This window comes from Camelus bactrianus, chromosome 2, assembly GCF_048773025.1.
Source record: "Camelus bactrianus isolate YW-2024 breed Bactrian camel chromosome 2, ASM4877302v1, whole genome shotgun sequence".
Classification (NCBI taxonomy): Eukaryota; Metazoa; Chordata; class Mammalia; order Artiodactyla; family Camelidae; genus Camelus; species Camelus bactrianus.
The window spans coordinates 34,000,328-34,008,868 of NC_133540.1; the positions used below are offsets into that span (position 1 = coordinate 34,000,328).

The window sequence follows — 8,541 nt, forward strand, 5'->3', positions numbered from 1 at the left end:
AACTCTCCACGAGGGTCTTCCAGAGAAATCTCAAATTCAGTGCACCCAAATGAAACTCACACTCTTCCATCACAAACCTCATTTGCCTCCAGAGTTTCCTATCTCTGTAAACAGGACCACAATTTACCCAGTCGTGCAAGCTGCAAAGTTTGGAAACACCCTTTCATCTGCCTCTCTCATCCGCCTTATCCAATTAAACACAAGACCATTCCATGTGAAGTTCCAAAGTTGTTGAATCAGTTCAACTAATTCCGTAACAGCCACCTTATTTAGTCATCTGATTTAGCTCTCACTTCAGTGTCTGCTAAGGCCTTCTTACTGTTCTCCTTGTCAGCTGTGTTATGTTTCTAGAATCTGTTCTCCAGCCTGCGGACAATATGGCGTACTTGACTGCACAGCTTTAAGTGGCTTTGCCAATTGTCCATAGGACAGAACCCCAAACCCTGCCTGATATAGTTTATGATCCCACCAACCAGTCTTTGTTCATATCACCTGCTACCACCCTCACCTCTCACCCTCTATTCCCCAGTCATAAGGAGTCAAGTTCACTCCTCTGAACAGTACACACCTGCCTCAGGGCACAGAGAGAACTCTATTTAAAGCCTCTATACCTACTCCTGTGGGCAACTAGGAAACAATGTCCTTATCTTAGTATCTGAGTTGTCCCTGCCCCTCCAGACCAAGCTAACTGACTTTTCACTATGTGGTCTGGTGTAGCAGGAGGGAGTGTAATACTGAATATCAACCTGGGCCTTGGGGACATACTGCTTGGGTTCAAATCCTGGCTCTACCACATGCTAGGGGAATGGTGCTTACTTTGTAGAATCACGGTGAGGATTAATACATCACCCAAGAAAATGCCTGATACTTGGTTAGCAGTCAATAACTTCTCATTAATATTCTAGATTTGTCAGAAGCAAGAATAACAGAGCCAACAGAGTAACAATGTAATAGGCATCTCGTGGTATTATAAGCTGAAAAGAAATCTACTGTTTTGGGTTCAGGTGGCTCTCAGGGCCCAGAGAAGCTCACTTATATTTGCACCTACAGCAAACCACTCAATTTCTGTCTTCTGATCCCAAGAATACAGCCAAGAAAGAGAAAAATAGAAGAGATACTGGGATCTATAATCCCTGAATTTTATAAAATACCACCTGTTTGTATTTTATAAAATACCATCGTTTTTAAGAAATTGGAGGTCTGTCACTAAAAGTGATCCTTGACTGCTCACTGACACTTGAGACATATGATACAATTACTCTTCCAAATTTGGCACACTGGGGAAAAGATGGACATATCAGGAAAATTCTCTTGTTGGCATCATAATTGTGTTCAGATACGAGAGGTAAGAGGGGGCTACACAGTCACACAGAGGGGATCTTTTCTTTCGCTAGCAGAGTTTACCCATTTGTTGATTTCTTCCATGGGGACATTACGTTGTGAACAGGGGAGAAAAAAACTACCAGAGCTTTTGGTGGTTAATCAGAGCTGGCATAACAGATTAGAAACTAGATGAGCCCAACCACAAATCTGCTTTCTCTCACAGGACACTTGCTGAGTTCTAGAACGGCACAGGAGTCTGGGGAGTTAAGTTGGAAAAACAGAACAAAACCCTACCGGAGGGAAGGGGCTTGCAACAAACCATGATGAATCTCTTCCTCAAGACACCTCCACTGAAGCTACAGGGATGGGAAGCTTCAAAGTTAAGGTCAATGCCCTGCACAAAAGAAAAAAAAAATTATTAGGCGTGCAAAGAGGCAGGAAAATGTGGCAAATAATCAACATTTAAAAAAATAAGAGCTGATGGTTGTACAACAATGTGAATGCACCTAATTATGCCATTCAAATGTAAACTTAAAAATTACTAAAATGGTAAATTTTATGTTGTGCATATTTTATCATAATAAAAATAGGTAATGTCTAGATACTACAGTCAGCAGACAAGGACATTAGAATAACTATGATTAGTACATTCAAGAAATCAGAGTAAAAGGTACACAGGACACATGAAAATAAGCAGAATTTCAACTGTGAATTGGGATCTATAAAAGAATTAAACGTGCATTCTGAATTAAAAATGCAAAATCACCATCAAAGAACTCATGATACAGGACTATATATAGGACTAAAGTTAACAACAGATTAAACATAGCAGATGAAGGATTATCCAAGGTCATTAGATAGAATCCAATACTGAAGCATGGTACGAAAAAAGGGAATGGGGAAAAACTCACATGTGTGAGTAATAGTTTAAAAGTCTAATGTATGCATAATCAAAACCCTAGAGGGAACAGAGAAACAATATTTGAAAGATAATGGTCAGGATTTTCTGAAACTGCTAAAAATATCAACTGACAAATTTAAGAAGCTCGGATCCCTAAGAAAATCACAGAGACACATATAATAAAATTCTTGAAAATCTAACGCAAAGAGAAAACCTTTAAAGGAGCCAAAGGACAAAAACACACATTACCCTCAATAAAGAAACGCCAAGCTGAGAAAAAATGGTCTTTTCAATAAAGGGTGCTGAATCAGCTGGATAATCACAGTGCTATAGAAGATCTACTTTTCCATGCAAAATCAGCCTGAGTCAACCTTTCAGACTTCAGGTTAAAGGGGAAAATTCCAGACACAAAAGAGTTCATACTATGTCATTTAACTTCTATGAAGTGCAGGACCAGACGGAACTAATCAACAGTGTTAGAAATCAGGGGGAGGGTATAGCTCAGCGGTAGAGCGCATGCCTAGCACGCATGAGGTCCTGGATGGCATCCCCAGTGCCTCCATTAAAACAAACAAACAAATAAAATTTAAAAAAAAAACAGTGTTGGAAATCAGAGTAGTTGTTACCTCAACGCAGGATAGGTATTGACTGGAATAAGCAAGAAAGAAACAGTGGGAGTGTTGAAAAGTTTCCATGTCTTGAATTGAGTAGTGGTTACACACACGCACACACACACGTGTGTATGTGTGTGTGTGTGCGTGTATGTGTATAACTGTTCCATCAAACTGCACACTTCAAATGTATGTGTTACATTTCAATAAAAAATAAATGTAAGAGGATCACTGTTCTGTACATCAGAAACGAACACAACCCTGTAAATCAACTATACTTCAACTTTTTTAAATGTAAGAATTTACTGTATATTTATCCTTTATCTTTTGCGGATAAGCTACCCCCAGTATTTCTTCATGTAGAGAACCAGGGCCAACTGCATGTTTACAAAGGTAACGGGCAGAGTGAACCGACCTCCTAGACACTGCAAAGTGCAAACGTGCACATCGTGTGTCCTTAGAATTTCAAACAGTTGTGCAAACTACTACAGTGCTGTCTCTCAATTCCAGACCATTACTCCTGCTGCCTTCTCTGCCTGGAATGTGCCCTCTTCTCCCTTGACCTGGTTACTCACTCTCCAGGTCTCATTGCTCTCTCTGGAAAGCCTTTCCAGAACGCTGTATTTGAGTTAAGAGCCTCTCATGTACTCCCAGAGTGCCCTTTGCCCACTATCACACAGCCCTGGACACTCCATAGTGTCCAGAACTGCCTTCTTTCGTGTTTGTTTCCCAGGTAAGCTGTAAGTTCCTGCAGGGAAACTCGAACTTCGGAAGGTTGTATCCCCAGCACTTGGCAGGAGTTCACTAATCATTTGCTGCATCATTAAACGGATGCAGAACAAAATAGACCTGTTTAATCCTTAGCTGAAAGACGACACATGATTCCTGATTCCAGGAGGATAATACAATGGGCTTAGAGGCAGCCTGGAGCCGTTGTTCACTGCCTACTCACCACGTAGTGAGAGTTTCCAACTTCTTCAGTGTTATTTAGCATGCCTCCAAAACACAGCACATTATGTTAAAATTGTAAAGAAAGGAAACCAGGACCTGGGTGAAATCTCATAGCTAAAGGATCTTGAACAGTCTCCTAACTGTCTAAACTGGATTTGCAAGCCCAAATGCAGAAAGGAGCTAGACAGAGAGTATCAATGAATGTGGTTGATTGTATTACTGTTCTCAGTTATCACTGGCCCTCCTATAAGTGTTTTATACATCCTCACCATTGCCATACGACTTGCAGGCTTTTCCTTTGGAGGAGGTATACTTCCTTGCCCCATTGATGGCAGCTTGGCCTCTGATTTGCTGTGGCCAGTAGAACATGAGCAAAAGCGGCATATGCGGTGTCTGAGCATTAAAAGCCATTGTCCCATCCGGCCATTCTTCCTTTCCCTCAGCAACAAGGACAGCATATTCCACACAGGGGCTGCTCTTTCTTCCTGAGACCTGCAGCCATCGCACGCAAAAAGGACTGTGAGCAGGAAATGAGCCAATGCTGCTGCAAGACAGTGTGGTTCTGAGGTTTTGGCAGAGGATAACGTAGTCTAAGCTGTGTGCAGCAACCGCAGCAAGCATCAGGTGTAGGACTTTAATGAGAAAGCTTAACTGTCCCACAGGATGGCCAATCCCCAGCTCCAGTGGACCATCACCATGCAGAAATGCAAGCTCACTCTTGACAGATCTTCCTCTGGTTTAAGAGGGGCCAGATTTTTTAATCAAATCTCGTCCTGATGTTTAATTAAAATATATTTCCTTTTAAATATTGGCAACTAAATCAATACATTTAAAAAACACTTGGGGCCTCATCAAATCAATGAATATATTTGCCATTTCTCATCCACCCTTAGTTTTCTAACCTATCAGAGAAAAATGATAATATCATTCTGCCTCCCTAATAGGGTTGTTTTGAGGGTCAGATTTGTCTAAATTTATGTTTATTTTGTTTTAATTTTGAAATGATAAGATAACAAAAGAAGGTCAAGTTAAGAAGTTAAACCACCCTGGCGAAGTAGACTGGCGATTCCAAGGTGACAAGATACCAAAGGGGCCAACAGTGCAAGTACCATGTCTCAACTTTCCTGAGCCTCCATACGAAACGTGAAAAGCAGACTTCTCCACAGACTGACCAGACTAGCCTGCAACCATCTTCAGGAATAAGGTGATCCTAAACTAGATGGAGCATAAATAATTGACAAAAAGTAACAGCTCTGTCATGAAACAAGTCTGAGCGAGGCCGATAGATCAAGTTGACTTTCCTAGTTTGCAACATTTAATTCATTCTTCTCCTTGACCAATGGTGTCCTTCTCCTTGACAAATGACAATAAGAAAAAATTGCCTAAGAACATCCAGTACCAAGAATGGGATAAGGTTTTTATGTTTGAAGGCATAAAATCAAAATTCTCAAAAGATAGGTAGATTTGTCTGACACATTTGCATGATATATCTCACAGGTAGGATTTTATGGCAATCTTGAACATGTATCTTCAGTAAGAATATAAAGACTGGAGACATGCCTGAAAGGGAAAAGCATACTCCAATGTCTTACTACATTTTCGTTTCATTTTCAGGTTTCACATTTTTCCTTCCATTATGCAGATCCACCACTAGAGGGCACCATACAGTTCTGCTTCCACACACCCTGTGTGTAATGCTGGGTCTGACCTCCAGTTTCTATGCTCAGAGCCTTACAGATTTTGTCTGTCTAATCAGACCAGGTAGTGTCAACCTGAAGGGAGCTGCAAACCCATCCTTGATCCCAGGTCAGTTGCCACTCCCCAGGTATTAGGACCTACCTAGTCCTTCCAGGTAACCAAGAGCAAAGCCTCTCTTCCTTTCCTGTGGCCTCATTTTCACTTAGGGGTCATCCAGGGTACTCTGCCAGATGCTGGAACTAGAACAATGGACACAGGACCTACAGATCCAAGAAAAGGGACCGTGCAGGATAACAAATGAACCAGTGTGTGTAAATACTTCAGGAGCTTCAAGGATGATGAATGAAGAGATTGTCCAGGAAAGCACGAGGTGTCATGAAGAAAAGTGTTCTCAGAGGCTGATCAATTCAGGCTAAAGAGCATATGAAGCTGGATTTTAGGCTGAGTTTCCTTTTCTCCTTCCTGCCCTTAGCAAGGGACTTCCATACAGGGGGTAACCTGAAGCTAAGATATGATATAGGAGATTATCTATCTATCTATCTATCTATCTATCTATCTATCTATCTATCTATCTATCTATATCTAAAAAGTGGCTTCTGTTCCCCAAGACTGCCTGAGAGAGGTTACTTTCCTCTGCACTGCAATATTCACTTGGTACTTATTGATCTGACAAATATTTATTGTCAACCGTGCCCCAAGCACTCAGTGGCAAATGAGATAGCCACAGACAGGGCAGGCCTGCTTAGCACTTATAGTCCAGTGGGGACACAAAAATGACTGCAATGCAATATGCTAAGTCTTATGACAAGGGAGGAACAGTGTACACTGTGAGAGCAGAGCAGGGACCTCTGATGTAGATAGAGGAAGTCAGGGAAGGCTTCCTGGAGGAAGTACTATTAAACTGAGATCCTAAGCAGAATAGAAGTAGGCCACGTACTTCACACAAGTGTGTCCCAGGCAGTGGTAACACAGCACAGAGGAAAAAAGATTCAAACAGGAGTTCATTTTTGTATATACAATTTTGGAGCTTGCTGTTTTCCACTTACCTATTTTCTCCTGAGTCTCCATATCAACTCTTTTTGAAATCATGATTTTAATAGCTGCCTAAAAGTCCATTGTGAGGATAATGCCTAATTTATTTACCCATTTTCAAAGGGAAATTGCATTTTTAAGGCTCATGCTAGTTGCTGTCCCATTAAAATATAAAATCATGTGGAATATTCTTTATTGCTCATATTAATATCCCAAAGATCTCCTTTATTTGGCTATCTGTTGAGAAAAATGTCTGCAGCCCAAGCTGATATCCCCCTGCAGCAAATACTGAATTTAAGCAAGCTGTTGGTTTACTAAATATTGGTTAAATTTGACTATCTGTAAATTTTGCTACAGTTACCTTGCATGCATTGGCAGGACCTTCAGAGGGGCTCCAGGATTCTGAGGCTTGACGATCTTGCACTGTCTCTCAAAATGCCCCTCTGTGACCCCTCAGTCTCTTCCAAGTCTGCATCTCAGCTCCCCATCCAGCCTTCCATCTCAGGCCCCCCTTCTCTGACATGTTAACCAACATTTATCTCCATCTTTTCCCTAGTAAATTTTTTTTCCTCTGTGGCTCAACTTCCTAAAGCTGCAAAGATCATTTTCAGAAACGGTTCTTTTTAAAACCATATTTGGGTAAAAATATAAATACAGCATATTTCACAAATAAGCTAACATCGCAAATTGATTTTCTGGGCCAAGCAGGGAAGACTTTTAAAAACAAATCTTAGAAAAGTAAGAAGTTTTAGGTGGAGTAGCCAAACACCATTTGAGCTGTTTGAGGTAGAATTCAGTTGTTTTTCCTCTGCCTCCCTTTCAAACTGATCTTCCTCAGATGCCCATACCTCTCATCTTAACCTGCTTTGCAACAAAGTTTTGAGTTTGTCTGTCTGTTTGGTGTTTTGAGTGTTCACCTGTATTGCCTTGGCGTTCATTCCCACTTACGTAGTGAGGTGTGTTTGGAGAGAAACCACTCTGTAGCTGTGTGGGCACTAGCTTTTCAGTTCAAACTCTAACTTGGGTTAAAGATTTCTTGTGTCTCGTGAATTCTTACATCGCTGCATGACTTGCCATGAGGTGGAGAGTGTCTTCAGCCCTTAGAGCCCTCTGATGGTAATTACAGTTCTCACATACATTTATTTCTTATGGAGGAAGTCACGTTCACCCTGGCCAAGGATCTCCACGTGAAAAACGAGAAGGTTCCTAGTTCCGCAATAGCGCCCTCAGCCTGGCCCTCATCCCAGGCCTTCAGTCTGTCTCTTGGCTGTCCAGCCGGGCGGCTCCTGGCTGCTGCTGGGAGAGGTGATTAGACAGGCTGACTGGCCCTGGCTGGTTATCAACAAGGGAAAGAAGATGCCAGGCTGCTGAAAAACAGGACACTTCCTCTTATCCGGCAGCTGGCCCCTTGGTTCCCAGGACACAGCCATACAATAAGACGTTTTATCTTCCACAACTGCTGCATAATCCCAAGGACATACCCCAGTATCTCTTTCTTTCTTCTCTCTTTTCCCGCCAAAGTTTCTGTCTTAGGGCTGAGCTCCGTGGGAGGAAGAGCCCGTAGCAGAAGATGGCTGGCAGCATCAGAAGGGAGATCACAGTGTCAGAGCCTTCCAGTAAAAGAACCAACTGGGAGCTGGAGCTGTCTCAACCCGCTCCCTGGCTGATGGCTCCCTACTCGAGTGTTTTTGTTGTTTTGTTTTGTTGCTGTTTTTCCATCTCTTTCTGAGCAATAAAGCAGTTTTGTGTGTTTCTGTGTCCGTGTGTGTGTTTTCACTTTGTCCCTCTGCTTCTACTGAGAATTCCTTCTCAATCAGCAGGCAAGGACCCAGCTGTTTGGTGGGCTTTCCAATCTGAGGGTCCCTCTTTCTGCTAGCACTACTGCCTCACGATGCCCACTGAATTTATGCAAAGTAAATTTAACACGTAGCTGCCAGTTCCCTGAAGTGAAGACTGGACTGGACCCTTTCATAATCTTCGTTAAGCAGATACCCACGTATCTTTATTGACAGGCGTTTCACAATT

At 42.1% G+C, this 8,541-nt stretch overlaps 1 long non-coding RNA gene across 1 annotated transcript in view; it reads right to left on the minus strand.

Annotated features, from left to right (window-relative positions):
* Positions 1–8,541, minus strand: part of LOC123616712 (uncharacterized) — a 67,276-nt gene that overhangs the window by 23,078 nt on the left and 35,657 nt on the right. The window contains exon 2 of the long non-coding RNA XR_006724717.2: positions 1,618–1,717. This is a non-coding gene — a long non-coding RNA (uncharacterized LOC123616712). The remainder of the gene's footprint in view (positions 1–1,617; positions 1,718–8,541) is intronic.